Below are 21036 nucleotides of genomic sequence, written 5' to 3'. Positions count from 1 at the left end.
TGCTGGTAACGTTCTTTGGGCAGATGGTCTGTTTTTGAATGAGGCAGCTGTTTGAGCTCTGAGGATGGAGATGGGGGCGTGTGCCACTGGCTGAGAGCATTTGGATAAGACTGCTGGATGATCTCTGTGGTTGCTTGAACTCTCTGGTCAGGCTTACTAGATGGTCAGGACTGGCTACTATAGTCAGTAGTTGGTGGGACTATGACTTAGCTTCCCTTCCCTGACAGGGCAGCAGGCCAGGGCTCAGGGCCCTGATATGGACAGTTTGGGGGCCTGATTCTAGCTTGAGTGATCACTGAATTCCCTGGTCAGGTGTGGCCACCGTTTTTTTTTCCCTTAAATTAATTAATTAATTTTTGGCTGCGTTGGGTCTTTGTTGCTGCGTGCAGGGGTACTCTGTTGCGGTGCGCGGGCTTCTCACTGCGGTGGCTTCTCTTGTTGCGGAGCATGGGCTCTAGGCATGGGAGCTTCAGTAGTTGTGGCTCATGGGCTCTAGACCGCAGGCTCAGTAGTTGTGGCGCACGGGCTTAATTGCTCCACAGCATGTGGGATCTTCCTGGAACAGGACTTGAACCCGTGTCCCCTGCATTGGCAGGTGGATTCTTAACCACTGCACCTCCAGGCCAGCCCTGGCCACCAGTTTTGGTCTGCAGACAACGAAAGTCATGGGCTGTGCTCTGTGTTCAAGAGCCACTATACGTAGGGATGTTGAATGGGCTATGTAGCTCCTGGTGTGCTCTGGTCAGACAGCTGAAGGATGTATTCAGTAATGAGTGGGGCTACAAATTAAATGTCCTGCCTGGGTGCAGTGAAAGAAGCAGCTCAGAAACTGGTAACGCTCTTTATTTGTTGTCTTAACTCTAGCCGTCACACACCCCATGTTCCCTGGCCAAGCAGGTCCACTAACTTTGCTCTACAAACTATTGGCTCTGTCTGCCCTTCTGTCATCTAAAGCGGCACAGGCCTGCACAGCTTCTTGGACTTGTTTCCTGCCCTCCTGGTCGGATGGGGCCAGAAGACTCTCTCTACATCAGGTGGGGCTATATCTGAGCCCCTTTGCCCGGGCAGGAGTAGGAGGGGTCACTCCAGGCTACTCTGAATTTCCCAAAGAGGATCTCCAATTGGGAAGGGCCAGGAGCTACCCTCAGCCTTGGCTATGGATTAATCCCACTGCCTGTGCATAGCATGGGAAGTCTCCACACCTGATACTGGCTTTGCTCTGGGAGCATTGGCTCTGCCTGCTGGCCTCTTGGCATGAGGACTGCTGGGCTGCACAGCTTCTAGGAGTTGTCATCAGCCCTTCTGGTTAGATGTGGCTGAAAGGCACTCTCTACAGCAGGTGGAGGTATGACTCAGCAGCTTGCCTGAGTGTGGGAAGCCGGGATGTAGGACCTGCAAAACTCCTCGTTTGAGGATCCGAATCAGCAGATACGCATCCTGCCAAGTTCCCTGGTCAGAGGCCCCCCACGACTTGGTTCCGCAGATGAGCAAAGCCACCAGTTGGACACTACAGGTATGAACTTGGTCTGACAAGATCCTTGTGCTGGTTGTTGCAAGCCTCCCCCACTTCTCTGTCACGATCGGATTCCCAGTGTTAGAGCCCCACAGATTCCTCCGTGGTCTGTGTGGTGAGAAATCAGGGTAGGGCTCCCCACAAAGTGACCCACAGCGCTTTGGAAAGCTGGTTGTCCCCCGCCACCACTCTCTTTTCCCACTGGAGGAATCGGAAACTGAGGGGAGGCCTCTCTGTGTGGTGCTGCAGTGGCCTGGGGGGGGGGGCAATGTGGTCAACATGGAGCTGCGTCTCTCTCCCTTCTAATGCAGTCTGTCTTGGCGTGTGAGGTGCCAGGGGTGCTTCAGCCTCACCCCTGTGTTCTAGGATTCTCTCATTGTTGTTTTGGTCTTGAATAGATGTGAGTTGTCCTTGTGAGGGAGAGGGAACGACCTGTATTTCGCCATTTAGTCCATATATAGTTTTTTTTTTATTATGAGCTTTTTATCATTGAATAAAAAGGAGATAAGTATCAGATTTCAGTGAATTAGCTTTAATGGTGATTCATATTTTTCCCTATGTCACTAAGCACACTGTTTAATACTCCTGAACTTTTTTTTCTTAATAACAAGACTTTTTCAATGAAGGAAGTAGTACAGTGGTTACATTTCCGACTCCCTAATCTGAGTAACTGTTCCAAAAGCATTTCCTGTCATTGGAACTGTGCCATCTGAACACAGTCATATACAAAATTTAAATTCCAAATCATGTGTTGACAAGGTTGACAACTTCGAATTTTATACAGTTAAGAACTAGTTGTGCTTATAAGCAGTGTAGCTGGAAAAAATCATAAATATACTAAAAAATTGCCATATTAACAATGAAAAATACTTTACTGGCTATATTTATTCTATGAGTTGAGCTTCCATATCATTAGCCGGTGCCTGGCTCTTTTGGGCTATTATGTCATTGAAAAGTAGATTGCTAAGACTGAAAAAACACAAAAATGTTTTCTTGGAAATGTAGGTGAATCTAGGGCAAAGAAAGTAGCTCAAAAACTAAAGTGCTACATAAAAAAAGGCTGAGAAGCACTCATATTTATATGTGAGATATTGAACACCTGCTTCTATTAGCTTTTTAATTCAGCTCCCTTTCTTTCAAAGAATTTTTTGACTTTGAGCTTATTTCTTTATGATTTATATGTAAGATCCGCTCAAGGTTTGACCACTCAGCACGTCTCCACAAATAACACATTGTGATTTTAGTACTTCACTCTCAATTATGGCTACATGACAGAAGTCAATATACAAGTATCATATTCCTTATAGAGTTAGAACAAACTTGTTTGGTCCTCATTTACTTGGAATAAGTTCCATCATTATCATTTCATTTAGTACCACTGCTGCTTGCAGAAAAATGAGTGTCTATTCTTGATAAAAAAAAAACTTTGGTGAGGTTTATCTTGGCATATGTAAATTAGAGTTAAAAATAAAATAATTTAATATTCTTAATTTAGTTTATTAAAGTGCATTTAAAAAAATAAGCTTGATCTAAAATCATAATAATTGTAAAAATAACAAGTTGTAAAAATAAACAGATATCTGAATTTTATCAGATTTTTATTCCCTTGTGGGTTATAGGTGACAAATTCACCTGAGATATTGCGTATTATAAGGTCTTATTGTGCTTAACTAGCATGCAGTTTATACCCCATGCGGCTCACCGCTTGAGTTTAACAGCATCCAAACTTGTGTACACCTTATTTATCAAAACGAGTCCACTGATTCCAGGCTTGGATGTTGTGGCAATGCCAAATGGTTAAAGAAGTTTCTAAACACTTATTGTCATATTCTATAGTTATCTTGTCAAGGACCAGTAACAAACAGCACTGGGTCAGAGACCACACTTTGAGTAGTACTGGCCCAGTAGATATTAATGTGCCATAATAATACTAGCTAATGTATATTAAATTTGTATTGTATGCCAGGCTGTTTGACAAGCAATTTACATGTTTGTCTCATTTAATCTTCTCCACAATCCAGTAAGATATAGGTAGTGTTATCATCCCCACTTTACAGAAAACAAGAATAAGGCTCAGAGTAATTTAGTAAATTTCCAAGATCATGCAGTCTTCCCAGCTGGAGCTGGGATTTAAGCCCAGGCCTGTGGACTCCAGAACCTGAGCTCTCAATCTCTAATTCAAATGCGAGAAAGCATTGTCTTAGAACTTACTGGGTGAGTTATAGTGGAAAAAACGAGGAATTAGGTTCTGTTCTTAGTTTTGGTACAGTCTAGTTGTGAGGCCTTTGACAAGTCACTTTATCTCTCTGGGCTTTGGTTTTTCTATCTGAATGTGACATGGGGAGGGTAGAGGCATCAGTTGTATGGTTTTTAAGCAGTGGTGTGCTGGAGGCAGCTTATACCATCTCGGAACAGCCAATTGTTAAATTTATAGGTATTTTGTTAGCTGGTTGATTTCATCCTGGTAGCTTGAAACTGACCATCCTGAGAGTATTTACACCATGGAAATTGGCAAACACTGTAAGTTTTTAATAATGTTTAAACACTTAACCAAGGCTTTCCCTTGGTTGTTAAACATTTACCAGCATAACACTGCTTTCAGGTCTCTTTGAGTTAATTCTGTTTCTTTTCAATCTTCCCTATCAAACAGGGAGCAAGTCCTCTGTCTCTTTATCTCTAGCACAGTGGGTGGGTATGTAGTACATATTTGATGATGATGATGATGATGATGAAATCACCATATCTATATCGTAAAACTTTGGATGGGCCCTGCTTGAAGGTACTTGCCTGGAAATAGTGGACCCTTAGGGGAAGCTCTTCCTATGGCTCCAGTGAACTGTGTATTGGCCTAATTTTTAGTGGAGATATTCTAACACTGCTTACAGCTTTCTTTTGGAATCTGACTTCCCTTTATCATATTATTATGCTGAATGAGAAAGTGTAGCACAGGAATGATACATATGAAGTCATTCTCTTTTATGCTAGTTTTCTCGAGTTGTTCTGGATGTAAAGAATATTAGTGTTTTTCATTTTTAAGGTCCTACTTTGTTGGTCTATTCTCCTTTACTAACTTGGAGAGCATCCCTGCCGTTCCTATCTCCTTTTCCTCCAATTTCCTCTGTCTTTTTGATTAGCTCTGTGTCTCTCTATGTGCATTAACTCATACCCTGTAGCTGTTTTCCTATAGCTAATCCTCATTTTCATGCTCTCTCTTGAATAGTCTTTCTTCTTGGATCCAACGAGTTACAAACTGGTTCTTAATGTAATGTTAAGCATACTGTTTTAACGTAATTATGATGTATATTGATGAGGTAATGGAAAGAATCCCAGGCTTTTGGTAAAGGAGACCTAGATATTTTGCTTTTGCTTTTTTTCTTCAACTATTTGCACTTTTTCTCATTCATTAAATAATGTAATTGGTCTATACTGTGATTCCCAAACCTGCCCATGCTTCAGTATCCCTCAAGGAATTTGGTTAAAATATAGATGGCCAGTCTCACCTTACTCCAGAACTAATGAATCTCTTTTGGGGTTGGGGGACAGGGAATTGTTCGGAGAGTTTATTTTTCCATCCAATGGGTGGCAGTACTAGAGTTACTGACAATTTCCACAGGGATAAAGTTTCTTCTTTTTTTTTCTTCTTATAGTGGAAACAAATAGGACTACAACAAAATATTGGTGGAACGTTCTACTGATAGTTAATTATACTCAGAAATTCTAATTTCTCATAGTAAAAGAAATAGTTACATTTTTTAATGTAATAACAGCATTTAGGGAAATCAGTTAAACATTTCTTGTTTGGTGAGTCATATAATGTCTTTTAAGGCTATTTATTCATTTAAATCAGTTTGCATATTTATAATGTGCTGCCATGATCTTAGTTTTAGGAAATCCAATAAATAGTATTTTCTGCCCATTCAGTTAAGCATCCCGGCTGTCTCCTGTATAAGATTCCTTCAAATCTCTTGCTAGAGAATGATGTTGAGCTATGAGGGTGGTTTCCTGGTCAGTGAATTCCCCCAGGGGACTTGGGATCTGAGAGAAATTACTGTCCCATGCTTGCATACCTGAATTTGGGTGCCAGGCACATCAGGGTTCAAATATTTTATTTTTCATGTGTAAGGTAACCAGACACAGTGAAATGAAACTGATTTGGGAAATTAGCTTCCTGGGAGTTGTTTAAAGATACAAATTCTCTTAGGACACTAGGATATGAGCAGAAATAAGCCAATGTGATTTTTTCTGTTCTTGTTCCCAAGCTCCTGCTTCTCCTACTTCTGACCTTTACGTCATAGTTGCTTGGCAAGGTGACACTTGCTGATTTCAGCAACTAGAGCACTTATGCAGGGAACAATGTTGGTTGTACACCCAACCAACATTTCGCCTTTTACTTCTTCCTGAGAGAATTCTGACATTGTCTGTATATCCACCCCTCCTCTCCAGAGCTTTGTGCTTTAGGGGTAGTTGGCCTCAGCAGTAGGTAAAGCAGGTAGATCCTGATTAGAATGAGCCAGTCATGATGATTCCAAATGGATCACATGCCAGTGATTGGTTTAGGGTTGATATGTGATTTTTTTTTGGCCAATAGGATGTGAGGGAATGTCTGCTTCGTTGGAAGTAGGAGGTTTTGGGAAAGGCTTTCTTGTTCTTATACCCCAGAATAGACCGTCCCTCTTTTGACTCTTGACATTGTCCATTTGTATATTTTGTCTGGAACTACCTTCTCTTTTACCACCAGCCTAAGGATGAAGCCAACACAGAGGGGAGAAGAAGCAAGATAATCACAGGGAAGTGGAGCTGCAGCCCCAATCATATAACCTGTGAAATCGCTCCACCTCTGAACTTGCCTGCATAAGAAGCAGTACATATTATTTCAACAAATTGAATCTGTCTGTACTTGCAGATGAAGTCACTCTAACGGCTACATCTCTCCTGTCTGTTATTCTAGCATGGTCACAGGTTCTTTTTCTAATCGCTCATAGCACAAACTAAGGCCAGACTATAATGAAAAAGATGCGCAGTGTGGAGAATAATTTTCAGCTACTCATAACACAGATCAAACCTGGGGTCTCTCTCTAGGTGTAGTAGACACGGAGATGTGACATGTAAGAACTCTAATGGTCAGTGCTTGCTCCACTGACCATTTGTCATTTGCAAAATATTGCTGGTGTCCATTTGCAGACACTCCCTGTTTCTACCTCCAGCCTCAGGCAATCCTTGATTTACTTTCTGTCTCTCTAGTTTTACTTTTTCAAGACACTTCATATTAAAGGAATCATGTAATATGCAGTCTCTTTTGGCTTCTTTTGCTTAGCATAATGTTTTTAAAGTGTATCCATGTTGTAGCATGTATGTATCAGTACTGAATTCCTTTCTATTGCTGAATATTATTCCACTCTATGAATATAATACATTTTGTTATATTATATCCATTTACCAGTTGATAGACATTGAATTGTTTCGATTTTTTGGGTCTTTGTTGAATAATGCTCTTATGAACATTCCTGCATAAGTCTTTGTGTAGACGTATATTTTCATTGTCTTTCACCCAGGAGTGGAATTACTAGTTCATATGGTAAATTTATATTTACTGTTCAGAGAAGCTACCAAACTGCTTTCCAAAATGGTTGCACCATTTCCTATATTTATTGCCTTTGATTTTTGTAATTATTTTAAGATTAATTGTATAGTGTTTATTAAGAAACAGAAAGTTATTAACAACAGTACAGAGTAATTATGTAGCAGACACACAAATATGACACCCAGATTCTCCTTTAGGACTGAAGGATCTATTCCTCTATCTTCTGGAAGTGCTGCTAGCTGACAGTCCTCAGGTGTCAGCTCTCACCAGAAACTGCCCTTGGCTAAGCAGTCACCTTGTCCATGGTCATGACTCCTTCCTAGGGGCAGCCTATATCCAATGACTAGTTGATATGAGGCATGAAAGCACTTTTTGCCCCAGCTGAGGACAACTGAGGGGGCCATCCAGCTTCAGGGTTCTCTGTGGCGCTGACTGAGGCCGTTGTAGAAACTGCATTACAGCCCCAATCCCTGTCTTCTTTCTTCCCTTCCTCCAGAAGAAGGGTTGCTCCTCAGACTACTCTAATAAACATTCTGCACATTATTGTGCATCTGTCCATCTGAATTGCCTCTTGGAGGAAACCAGTCTTGAAAGCAACAAACTGTTACCTTTTAAATAATATAGATTACATTTACGCTTGTCTTATTAAGTAGATCCCTCTGTTGGCAAGAATCAGAGTATCTTATTGGAGCCTAAAGCGAGTTCCATTGCCTGCATGGAAATCAGCTTCTGTTATCTCAGTATCTACCAAGAGAGGGCAGTGAGATGCTAGTTAAACTAGCAGCCCTGTGGTGAGAGTAAAGCAGAATTTAATTATCACAGAAATTCCCAGCACTTTGTTCTCCAAAAAAAAAATTTTTTTTTTGTTCGCTCTTCCTATATTATCCAGAGATCTGTAGGATGTGTAGGAATAAACTTCATTTAGTGTGCTCTAAATAAAGCAGAATTCCAAGGAGCTCCTTAAGGACAATTCTGACCACAGACTGTGGTTTTTATTTTTAATTAATGTTTCATTTGAAGCATTTGAACAAAGTGGATTCTTTTTAAAATATAGTCATGGATGACTTATAAAATCAAATAATGTTAGACTCCAGGGTTTCTTGAGTTCAGCTTCCTTATTTTGTAGGTAGAAATATAGGGCGTCAAAGACTTGGAGTGGTTAGTTCAAGAGCAGCAAGGAGAACTACAACTAAAATTTGGTCAACTGTTTTTTTTCACTATACATTACTCCTTTTCTTCTCTTATAGGACTTTGGTTATTTATAGTTTTTCAGGGAGTTAAAAACACTTATTCATAAAGAAAAACACTACAGAGATCCTCCTGAATGGGATTAGTGATGGGTATGAATGTCAGAGAATTAGGCTGAGTATATTTTCAGTGACTGAGTTTGGCATGTTCCAGGATTTGTTTTCTTTCTCTGAATTTCCGGTCATTTTAAATACTACTGTTATCAATATTTTTGATATGTGTAACTATTCAGATTTAACAATATTTTCTATCTGCTATCTTGATAATTTGCATAATTAGTTCAGTCAGATCTAGTTGACCAGTTACCATTTTGCATGATTTGGTTTCACCTTGTGGTGTCCAGAACTCTTCTATTGGGTGAAATGGTATTGTTTAAGAATATAAAACCCTCTAGGGAAGTTCTTAACAAAGTGAAAATCAAATAACCATCTTTGTTAATATCAAGTTATCTAACGTCTTTGCTTGGCAAAACCAGGAAATATCCTGCACCAGACCTGATTCATTTTTAATACTAGTTATATTTAGGGAGCTTCCCACATGCTGGTGTCCTTTGTTAAAATCTGAGGCAAAGTTCAGTGCCATTTATTTTTTGATGACCTTTTTCTTGCCATGAATTAAAATTCCCCTTATACTCAATTCCTTTTGTCTCTGTAAATACGTACCCTTATTATGGGGCAGAATCCTAAAGAATTAGGAAGTGTGATTATAAATGATTGCTTATTAGATAGTTTAAGTTTTCTGTCTCGTTATCAATGTGCTTTGAATTTAAGTGGTGTGTGTGTTTGGTAGAGGGAAAGATGAGGGAGAGGGAAAGGGAGAGGGAGAGGGGGAGGGGGAAAGAGAGGGAGAGAGAGAGAAAGAGAAAGGAAGGGATCTCCTCTGTTGGTCTCCCTGCTTGTTTTCTTCTAGACCTGGGGCCCCTTTATCACCTGCAGAGTTGGTTGTGCTTCAGCTATTGACTGTTTCAATACTGAGGTTTCTTTTTAAGGATCCCACAGCTATTTACTCAGCTTCAGTTTAGCACCAGTTTAGCTTTAGCGATAGTCCAGCTCTGACCTGCAGTTCTTCATTTGTTTCCCCTGAACTTTGGGTAAATGATCTAACTTTTCTGAGCCCTGGTTTCTTTTTTTCTTTTTTTGTGGTACGCGGGCCTCTCACTGCTGTGGCCTCTCCCGTTGCGGAGCACAGGCTCCGGATGCGCAGGCCCAGCAGCCATGGCTCACGGGCCCGGCCGCTCCGCGGCACGTGGGATCCTCCCGGATCGGGGCATGAACCCGTGTCCCCGGCATCGGCAGGCGGACTCTCAACCACTGCACCACTAGGGAAGCCCTTGGTTTCTTATATATATAAAATATGGTTAAGAATACCCAACTTATAGCATCAGTGTGAGGATTAAATGAGACGGTGGGTATGAAATGCTTAGCACATAACACTCATCCCACATGTGTATCAATACCTGATTGTAAGCTCTTCACCTTCGAAAATTTCCCTCTTTTTGACTGCTAGTTACATGGAGTGTAGATAAACAAGAGCAGCTTATATAATATGCTCTATGTTTCCCACTCCATCCCCAAAAGGGTGAAACTCTAATAGGACCGAATCCTCAAACAGAAGGGATGCGTGTCTGGTAGAATTTCAGGCATTAACCAATCAAATGGAGGAATATGATGGAGTGTCTTTGTTAGCTTTTTCATGGCTTCCAAAATCATTCCACATTAGGAATGTTGCTCTTTTGCCTTTGGGCATGACGGTTGGGTTTTGGGAAACTTGAAGTTTTGATTGTCAGGATGACTGCCTCACTCATTCCTCCTTTCCCCTGCTTCAGGCCTTTATCTACTCTTCTCCCCTCTTAGTGATGCCCTATCTTCTGCTTATACCAACTAATTTGAAATACGGCATTTTGGTAAGACTGCTGTATATTTGCATGTATCTATTAAACATCCCTTAATTATGATCTATGACTAAACTAAATTAAAATTTTATTTCTGCATTTGTCTTGAAAATTTGAATGCTGTAGTTCCAATAGTTTGATAAGTGTGTGCTGTTAAGCTCTCAGATTTCTAAAATACGATGTTGTAATTCTTTCATTCTTTAAAAGAAAAAAATATTTTACTACTTAAAAATAAGTTGGGAAGACTTAAAATATTTTTGTCTTTTTATGAAATACTATAATTTGGGAGTAGTTAGGTAAGCTTGGGGCAGTTAACAGAGACACTACTGTGAGAATTTAAATAACATCATTTGTGAAAAATGTTTTCTTAAGCCATAAAGTGTTATTTATATGAGGAATCATAATCGTTACTGCCAAAGAAGCCGACAAACCTGACTTGAAGTCGCTGTTATAAATAACAATAGGAATTTATTTTCGAGGAACAAAAATGTGGCCCACAAGTTTGATCTCTGGGTTCAAGGTTTGGCTACATTGTCTTTAAGATAATCAACCTTGGGATTCTCTGAAAACACAAGCAGGAATTCAAAAATAAAAAATTAACACAACCAGGGCTTTCCATGCTCCCACCAGATGCAGAGGACACATTTTTGTCCTATTTATTAACTGATGAGAGTTGGGGTCAGATGTGTTAGAAATTGCTGCTGTAATGATGTCTGATGTTGGTTAAGTATCACTTTTATAGTCTGAGAGTCAGGGTACTCCTTCTCTGACATACCCCTTCCATTTACAGTGAGCCTATTTTCTGATGATATACTTTTTAACAGTATCCATTTTATCACCCAATTAATCAAGCTTGATGGAAAACCTAAATGGAGTGTTATTTTTCTCAGAAGAAAAGCACTTTAAAGGTATTTAAAGGGCAGCTACGTTAGACGTTTGCAAGTCATATCTATGGAAAAATAAAACATGTGCCTTTCCCTGCTGTCTTTCCTTTATAAAACTGTACTGATGCTCCAAATTACAAAAACATTTATGGCTTATGAAATTTTCATTACCCCATACTCCCCTTTCCCCTGGTTTTTAGCGTGGTAATGCTTGCTGGCAAGAGAGGGACTCTGACATTTTGAAGAGGCATAGTACCAGTGTTATGGCTTGTGGTGGCTCTTTTATTTAAAGTCTCACTGTTCCTTTCCAGTGACTCCCTAATTAGCTCAGGCTCTGGCCCAGAGGACTGTGCATGGCGGTATTTAACTGCCTGGAAAGTGGCTCTGGAAAGATGCTGGCTCAGCCTAAGTAACTGGGTTGTATCCTGGCTGCCTTTTGGGTGAGAGCTTTATTTTTAACTCTACTCCCTAGTTCAGATGATTGCTAAAGTTAGATCGTAGTGAGGAGAACTTGGTTTCATCCTCAGATCTTTGTTTTCTATTTGGTAGCGTTCATAACTGTTTTCTTCTTCTCTTTTGCCACTAAGAGGAGGAAATAAAATGATAGGCTTCTCTGGAAAATGTTATGTGCATAATACTAAAGATTTGCTATGTATTTTTCTGTCTATAGCTTTTGGAGGAACAACTCTATCTTCTTTTCTTCAGGTCTTCTATCACCGAATGATATAATAAATAAACAAAATAAGCAATTCAGTTGCAATTTCAGGGTGGGAAAGAGGCTATAAATATTTAGAAAATGACACATCCTTGCCCACTAAGAGTGCATATCTAAGTATAATATAAGGTAGACTGAAATAAGGTCAGAAAAGAGTATTAATAATATGCTTTAAGAACTCTGAGAACTTAAAAAGCGGATCAGGGAATTCTCCCTGGAAAATGTGATGTATGAGTGGAGTTTTTAAAGATGAGAAGGGTTTTCTAGGCAGAGAATAGGTTGGGGGCATTTCCCAGTCAGTGAACTGAGTGGAAGAAGACAGGAGTCATGAGCATGCTGGGTGTGTTGCTGGAACAGAAACAGACGTGTGTTGATGAGTGTGGGGTACACGGTTGGATGTACTAGGAGACAGAGCTAGAGAGATGGGTTGTGGCTGGGTCAAGGGGGGGTCTGGAATCTGCTAGGGAATTTTATACTACTAGATCTCTCCCCATAGTGTTTGGAATTAGTTTACATTTTTTTCCTTTGTTTTTTGAAAAAACATCACACACCTATTCCTTGAATTATTTTGCAGTCATGCTCTTGGTTTCAGAGCCATACATCTTAGTGAAGCAGAAATCATTTGGAAGACAAGTTTATGATGTCATTTGTCTTATTTAGTCATCTTCAGGAGTGACTTTTAAACTGATCAAATGAGATAATATACATGGAAGCTTTAAAAAGAATAATGTCTTATTACAAATGGTAGATTCTCTTATTCTGAAGAAAACCCTTGACCTTTATTAAAACTTAGCATTGCTTTTCTTTTCCTTTGCTCCATGCTTTCCACCTTTATTGGAAAAATAAAGGCAATGTAATAACATTAAAGAAAATTTGGAAACAGAGGGGAAAACATACCCACAAGTCCCCTCCTTTCATTGGTCCTGGGTTAGAGCAACGTTGGATTTTGGTTGTTTTTGCCAGGCTTGCTGGCATATGTTCTCTTTTTTCCTTGAGTAGTACTCTGACTTTCCCTGGAGAAACAAGCCACTCTTGGACCATGTGGCTGGGGTGGGACTGACCTGTTGCTACAGCTGAAAGGATCTTGGCATGGCCAAATGGGCGGTTGCATCATCCTGGTTACGATGATTAGTTTAGGGATGGGCATGTGGTCCATGAACCATAGACTCAGTTCTGTGACTTCCGTTGGAACTTTTGGAAAAGAAGCGTGCTTTTCCACTGGCGTTGCTAAGACGATAGAATATAAGTCTAAAGTTGCCAGTAGCCATCTTGCTACCACTTGAGTAAGAATGAGGCCAACTTGGGGGAAAGCAGGACCAAGAGCCAGAGAGAGAGAAAGAGGGAGAGCTTTCTGATGGCTTTGCTTGAGAACCAGCCACACCAGCAATTGCATTATAGTCATGAATAGTTTTTAGTTATGTCTGCCAATAATGTTCTTTTTTGGTTTGATCACTTTGAACTGTATTTCTGTCACTGATGAACACACAGAGAAATACTTGAGGTGTTAAGTATTTGAGGTGGCATTTATAAAAGCTTTGAAGGATGGCTAGGATTGCTTTGTTTTATTAGGCTCAGCTCTCTCCACCACACTCTGGGGGTTGTGCCGAGTAGTGTGCTTCCTCTTGACCTGGCCCAGGGACAGGGCACTTCCATGTACCCTCATGTAGGAAAGGAGAGCCACCCTACCTTTACTCTGTCTGCCTGGGGTGAGACATGGCTTAGACACACTTTAGCTTACAGCAGCTCTGAGTGCACAGAGAAGATTGGAGACACCATCAGTTTTGGCCATTTTGATAAGAAGAGGGACAGACTGTGTTATGTACTTTGTTTCTCCCTTCGTTCTCATCCCAGAATATTTTTTCTGGTGAATCTGGCTAAAGTGAACATCAAGGACAGCCTGAAAGGACAACCTGTAGGCTGCTTGCAGAAATGGAGTGGGATACTTGCTGTGGACCTTTAAAACCAAAATGTAGAAACGTCTCCTATCCTTCCAGCTGTCTCTATGCATCAGTGCTCAAGTGCCAGCAACACAGGCACTAATTGTGGCACCTTTGGAAGAAGTCTTTGTGTGGCACCAAGGCTGTTCTTTTACTACACCCTGGAAGGGGAAGCAGAAGTGAAAGTGGACAGATTTTTCCCGGCAGGCTTAAGCTCTGATGTCCTTCACGCTGCTGACTCTGGCACCGCTCTTGCCGTTGAGCTGTGATGGCAATCATCATCTCCGCAGGCATATCACAGCTCCAGTTATACTGCAGATGGTTCACTCCCAAGCCAACAGAAAATGTGCATAATCCATGGGCTAACAGATCCTTACAAATCCTCCAGAGACAGCAGGACATGCAACGCATGCCCAAGCTGTTTTACTTTCTGCAGATTCCAAACTGATTAGACAGCAAAGAATCAAAAGCAGGCATTTAGGTAACAATAAAAAGGTAGGCTGATTATGTAGTGGAGTGGCTTTGCATTTTAAACTGAATATATCTTTCTTCCTTTCACTTACTTGTCCTTTTAACTAGTTCTGAATCCCAAACCAAATGTTACTACTCCAGTAAGTCCTAGTTAAACAGAATGTCTCTCTCTCTTTCTTCCCTTTCTTTTCTTTTCTCTTCTCTTTCTTTCTTCCTTTCTCTCTCTCTCCCTCTCTCTCTCTCTTCTCCCCCCACCCTCCTTCCATCCCTCTCTCCCTGCTTCCCTCCTTCCCTTTCTCTTTCTCTTTCCATTTCCCTTTCTCTTTCTTTTCTGTGCATGTTATTGATTCTGCCCTTATGAGAAAATCACATAAAGCAAACACAAAAGCAATCAGGGCACGCTGGTACAGAGGGAAGATCACCAAATGTATTTTTTTCCTAGCTTTGTCTTTATGCTCTGTGGTCCTTAGTTTCCAAATCTATGAAATGTCAAGCTAGGACTGCAGTATTATTTTGTTACTGTTGTTCTAGCAATGATCATAAACTTAGTGACTTAATACAAATTTATTATCTTACAGTTCTGTAGGTCAGAAGTCTAACACAGGGCTCATTGGGCTAAAATCAAAGGGTTTCATTCTTTTCTGGAGCCTCTAGGGAAGAATCTGTTACCTTGCTGTTTCCAGCTTCTAGAAGCCACTACCTTCTTTGGTTTGTGGCCCTTTTCTTCCATCTTCAAAGCCAACAGCAGCAGGTCAAGTTCTCATGTCCTGTCTCTCTAACCTATTCATCTGCCTTCCTCTTCTGTTTTTAAGAACTCATGTGATTAGGTTGAGCCCACCAGGATGATCCAGGATAATCCCCCTATTTCAAGCTGCTTAACCGTAATCACACCTGCAAAGTCCCTTCTGCCATGTAAGGTAACATATTCACAGGTTCTGGGATTAGGGCATGGACATCTTTGGGGAGAGTTCAGTATTAGTCTGCTTACTGGTTAGTGAATCCCTAAGTCTCTATCAATATTGAATTCTCTTTGTGGAAGCTTCTCGTCTTCCCAGCATTGTCCTATAGATCAAGACTATGATCTAGGTCTAACCCAGGTTCAGCTCAATCTCTGATAACAAGGGCTACAAACTGGTAATCGATAGTCCAATTTAGGTTCATCATCATGTAAATTAGCCTACATGTTTAAAAAAATGTCTGTTTAATTGAAAATTTTTTCAATTGGGAAATTTCACGTAAAGACACAAATTTCCAGCTTCTCTCAAAGGAATAAAAACAGCAACAACAACAAAACCAACAACAAAATAGGAGAATTTGATAACACTAGGCTTTATTTTTTCTTCCTTTGCATGGCAGCCCTTGGCCAGAATTGAGTAGGTGCCCATTGGTTTTCTTTTACAGACAGGAATTTTGTACCTGTGTATTTATATAACCTGCTTGGTCCCTCTGTGAGCATTTGAATTTTCAAGCTCTGTTCTATCCCTTCTATGACTTCAGCCCTACTCTACAATTGATCTTCACTCTGATGACCCAAAAGTGCTGCAAGTTCCTGAGTCATTCATTATACTTTATCCATTAATTATTGAGTTAGACAAACAGATTACTGTATTTTATCTCTTTCATTTTTTTTTCTGGTTCAAAAACTATACATTTATTATGGCATTTGAGAAACCTTTCTCACTCACCACAACTATACCTCCTCCCTTGAGGGTTACAGTTTATTGAGGTTTTCAATATTATTGGCTTCCTTCTGTTTATAAAAGAAAAGTTGAAAAACGGTAACTGTGCTTTGTAGGTAGTAATTTATGGGGGTTTTTTGGGGGGGGTTGTTTTAATAGCCTTCTTTTTGAAAATGTACTTTCCAACTATCCAAAGTGCAGGTGATACTTTTATAATCTGAAAAAATTTAGTGGAAGTTATTTATTTCATTAACATCCTTTTGCTACTAGGTTTTGTGTGGCTACTACTGAACTCTAGGCAAAGAGAGCTGAATGGAAAATTATTCATTTCTTGGTATTTTGAGACTTGCAACTCCCTTCCTAGTTTATTCAAGGCCAGTTATAACCCAAAAGGCCAGGTGCTGAGATTTATTGATAGAACAAAACAAAACAAAACAAAACCATCGTCCCCAAAAGTCACATATTCTGCATCTAATCCAAATATTACTTTGATGAAAAGGCAGAAACACGTAAATAATTCACTTCTGAGATTTTACTACTATGTCGAATGATCATGTCATCTTAAATAATTGCAGACTCAACAAAAGCTGTCTTTTTGCCTTATGAAACATGTGGGTCAAATAGGGTACTACTCATTTAAATTGTGATAGCTGTGAAAGTTCAGGAGCAATGGAAAGAAAGTGCTAGAGATAAGCAATGTTCATCTTCAATTTTTTGAAGGGAAAAAAAGAGTTGGAATGTAAACCAAGAATTAGTTACATGAATTGAGCGTATGTCTTAAAAGCTTTTTAACAGTTCCTTTTTTTCTTAGACTACAACTCATTAGACATATAAAATTTAGCTGGATTAAAAAAACTTTAAACCTAATGGAAAAGCACATTATTAAGTCTAATTGGTGATGAAATACATTGAAAGTAGATGATGAAAATCAAATGTTCCGTAATTCTGGTTTCCGAAGAGCAATGAGCCAGTGGAGAGGTTGGCATTTTATGAAACAATACACCATGAACACTTTTGTATAGGGTATCTTTTTGTGTTTAAATATCAAGAAACAGAGGTGCAATTTTAGATTATCTGTTGACTGCCTGAATATTCACCAAATCAGGCAATTTTCAGTTTTTCATTTTGGAGGTGGAGTTCCTTCCTTTGCCATGATTTTCCACTGTACCTGGTGAAAGAACAGATTTTCCCTTTATTGAAGGGGTTGGCTGGGTGCCTATAGTAAATTGGAAAGAAAGTGGTTTGATGGAAACTGCTTGAGGTTGTAACTTGCAATTTTCCTACTTTTCGTTCTCTCCCTGAGACCTTTGAGTTCATTGTACCTGTAAAAAAGGCGAAGAGGCAGGCTGGTAATGAGTTTGGCTGCCTTCATTTCCCCACTCCTGCCACTCAGCGTTTTATTTTTCAATATTTGAAAATTCAGCAGTTTCAAAAGGGTAAATCTATTTAGGGATTACTTTGTTTTTGTATTTTGGGATAATAGATAATGTGGGAGGTTGTACAGATGTTTTTTAAACAGTTCAGGGTGTGTGTGTGAGCGCATGTGTGCGTGTTTGAAGAGGAATCCAAAACCTTCTAAGGAGCTATTGTTACTTTCTTGCTTGACTTTTCAGGGGATTTGGTTGTCCCAGAAATGACACTTATGTAGCCCAAAGAAAAGAAAAGGACATACTTGAAACATTTAACTCTATCTCCATTTTGCAGATACTGTTTATTTTGTAGGAGATTAGAATCTCTTTCAGAATTGTATGAATTTTTTTCAGGTAAAACATCCCAAATTACCCATTTATTCATTTAATTATGTCAGTGGTGTAAAGACTGAGGAAATTAGTATGGAGACTACCACTCTCTGTATTTGGAGGCTCAGTAGAATGCATAGTTTATGAAACTAAAACTAAATTTTAGTTTAGTTAACTAAAATTACCTTGCTATTCGGTTTGCTAATTGTCAATGACAAACGGCCTCCAACTCTGAGGGAACGCAGAGCTTATTTATCCCTGCTAATTTTCCAAGCCAATCCATTAGGAAGACACCTCCTGAATTAGGGGCAGGCAGCCCCTCTGCCATGTGGGCCTAGTGGCTTCAGGCACATGACCAGGTGCTAATCAATGAGAAAGGAATAAATGGGACGAAAGCTCCTGCACATGAGCTGCCATGGCTTCTGGTGGTCTCTGTGTTTCTTTCTTTGAATGTGTGTCACACCTCTTTGAATCCGAGGATCCTTTCAGCAAGCCTCAGGTCTCAGTGGGGCAGTTTGGGCATGTCTGGTTTTCTTCCATACCACATGTAGGTTCTAGGAACACGTTACTTTCAGAGACCTTTTCTTTGCCTAGATCTTGTCTCCCTCTGTCTATGACCACTTCTATCTCTACTACAGCCTCCCCATGTTGGTTGAGTATATGCTGAAAGATTGCATCCTTCTAGGATTCCAGGTGGAAGCAGGAAAAAAGTCCCTTCTACTCTTGGATCCTCAAAGTGTAGCTGAGGGAGGCCTGTTTCTAGTACCCATTCTCCCATTCTAGGAATGAAACCCAGGTCTATGGGGATGTGTGGGAAGTCATGAAAGAAGACCTCACTTACATCTAACTCTTCTCTTTTTTTCCCTCAGCTCCTTAATCCAGCCCAGGAATGGTTTTAAGGGCTTTCCTTTGCAGTGGAAAATTGCACCTGCATTCATGGCCTCTGTCTTTCTTACTCTACTGCTCACAGGAAAAAACAAACAAACGGATGCCTTAAATTAGTCCGCTTCCGGTTTTTAATGTAAAGGGAAGCTTCTGGAATTTAGGCAACCTTTTATCCTCCTAAATGTGTGGTCCTTGCTGTTGAGACCTATTGCTTTTATGACCGATACCCTTATTGTGACTTAAAAAAGTTGAGGTTGAGCAATGACGCTTTGTTTTCCGCTCTCCAGCAGTGGATGCTTCAGCCTCAACGACTAGCCTCACAGGCGCAGCAAGACTTATGCAGGATGAAAATATATCAGACAATATTATTCCATGAAACAATACTAGTAATATCAAAAGCCATACTAACACCACCACCACAACTTTACATTTGTGTCAGTTTGCATCTTAACAAACCATTTTCTGATGAAATGCTTAATTCCTTCCACAACTTTGCAAAGTACTATAGCTTTTTAAAATTCCTTGTTTTGTATGAGGGAGTTAAGACAGAGACATCAGGGGGAAAGCCCAAGGTCACCTATGTTGTGAATTTTCAAATCTAGACTAGGACTGAGGCATTCTGATTCCAGGTACTCTTTGCATTTTATCAGTCTTGGTTTCTGCATTAATAGGTCTTGTGGCAGCTTGTCTGGGTCATTACATTCTTCTGCTTCATGCTTTTCTAGGCCTAGTAGGCCACTACTCTTCCTTCAGTTCTGTCTGACTCCTTCTGTCTATATTGAAACTTGCTCCTCTTCTTTTAGTCTGGATGTCAGCTGCTTGCTCCAGCTCATGTCTTGCTTAGTCTCAGATCAGCTAGCATTCCAGATTTCCAGCTGGGCTTCTCACCCTGCCTAATCCTCTTCTGCCTGTTTACTATAGGAGATTATAATCAGATTTCATGTACGATTAATGTAGTGAATAGTGAATAATGCCACTTTCTAAAATCCTGAATTCTAATTTTAGAACCTAATATTGAATTAATAGCTTTACATAGAAATCTTTATTGGTATTTTGTGTCCTGTTGATTTCACTCTAGCAAAGAGTTGAGTTGAATTAATGATTTTTGCTGTTCATGGGACAATTGAGGACATATTGGCTCTGAGTAGACTGGGCCAAACATGGAAATTGTAGAACACATATTCCTAAGTACTGAATCTTTTATGCAATGGAGGATGCACAGTAAATTAATTAGTTGGCCTTGACTCTGGTCCTGCTGCTGCTGCCAACTCACTATTTCACCGTCTGAGCAATGGGGCAGTGCAGACTATATGCCTCCTTTGCCATGTATCGTTATATTGTTTTACCATTTGCATAGAGTCCATTTAAGTAGCAAGATAGAGGATAATACGTAAAACACAAAGTCAACTCATAGATACACCTTGAAATCAATTTCCCATGATACATGCTTGAAGCTCCATAGTTGCTAGGGACTCATTAACCCTGAAACAAATTGGTTGAACTTAACCAAAAATGAATTATGCGTTAAGAAAATATGTAATAAAAAAACTGTGGATCCGTGACCTACAGAATTAGTGTTATAATTCTTCAGGTTACCGTTACATTTGCCCTTATTCTTCTGTCATAGGGAAATATGGAAATGTCAGGAGTTAGGGGACATTTGTCTAAAGCTGGCAGCTTAACCGCTTCTCTTGGTGGCTTGTAAATAGCTTCAGTTAAAAGGCATCAGGAAACAGAGAAAAACAATCTCAGATGACAATGCCAGCTAAAAAGGAGTGGGACTTTCTAATGAATCTCTGTATCATAAGGTCATATACCAAGGCCAGCTTTTATACAAATTGTGGCCAAAATGTGAGAATGTAATTACATCAGTGGACAAAGTAGCAAGAGGTTGTGGGGTCGGGAGGATGTATTTTAACAGGGTTCTCTATCACAGAAACAAAGGCAGATGTATTTAGCAGAAATAAAACAAATCAGCAACTGGTTCCCATTATGTGCCAGGAGAGATGAGGTCCTAATAATTACCGAAAATTTGAGTAGACCTCTGAAAGATAGACTCAACTCTGCTAAGAGGACAGGATCATGATTTAAGTGAAATAGTTATCAGAATTATTTAACTCCTATAGGGACTAGGGATTTGAAATAGACGCTGAATGAAAGAGATACACTGTCACTTGGGGTAGTTAAAATAATTTAAAGTATTTTGGTTCTTTGGAGTACTGTGTTTTTCATTTTTTTTCTCTTTGGACTCTCAATACACTTTTGCTTTTACGTTTCATCTTTTAATTCGAGGGACAAAATTATAATTTGTTAATACTACAATACTATATATGTGGTAGGCACTCAGTAACTATTTGTTAAATTGAATGAATGATTGAATCAATCAATAATTACAGTGAAAATACAGAGATTACGTTATTGTAACACCTCATAGTTTTGTGTTTGCTGTGTTTATTGATGGCCAGGCTTAAGGCAAAAATTGATTGAGGTTAT

This window comes from Lipotes vexillifer, unplaced genomic scaffold (genome assembly GCF_000442215.2).
Source record: "Lipotes vexillifer unplaced genomic scaffold, Lipotes_vexillifer_v1.1 scaffold1041, whole genome shotgun sequence".
In the NCBI taxonomy this organism is placed as follows: domain Eukaryota; kingdom Metazoa; phylum Chordata; class Mammalia; order Artiodactyla; family Lipotidae; genus Lipotes; species Lipotes vexillifer.
Note: the sequence above shows the minus strand (reverse complement) of the source record.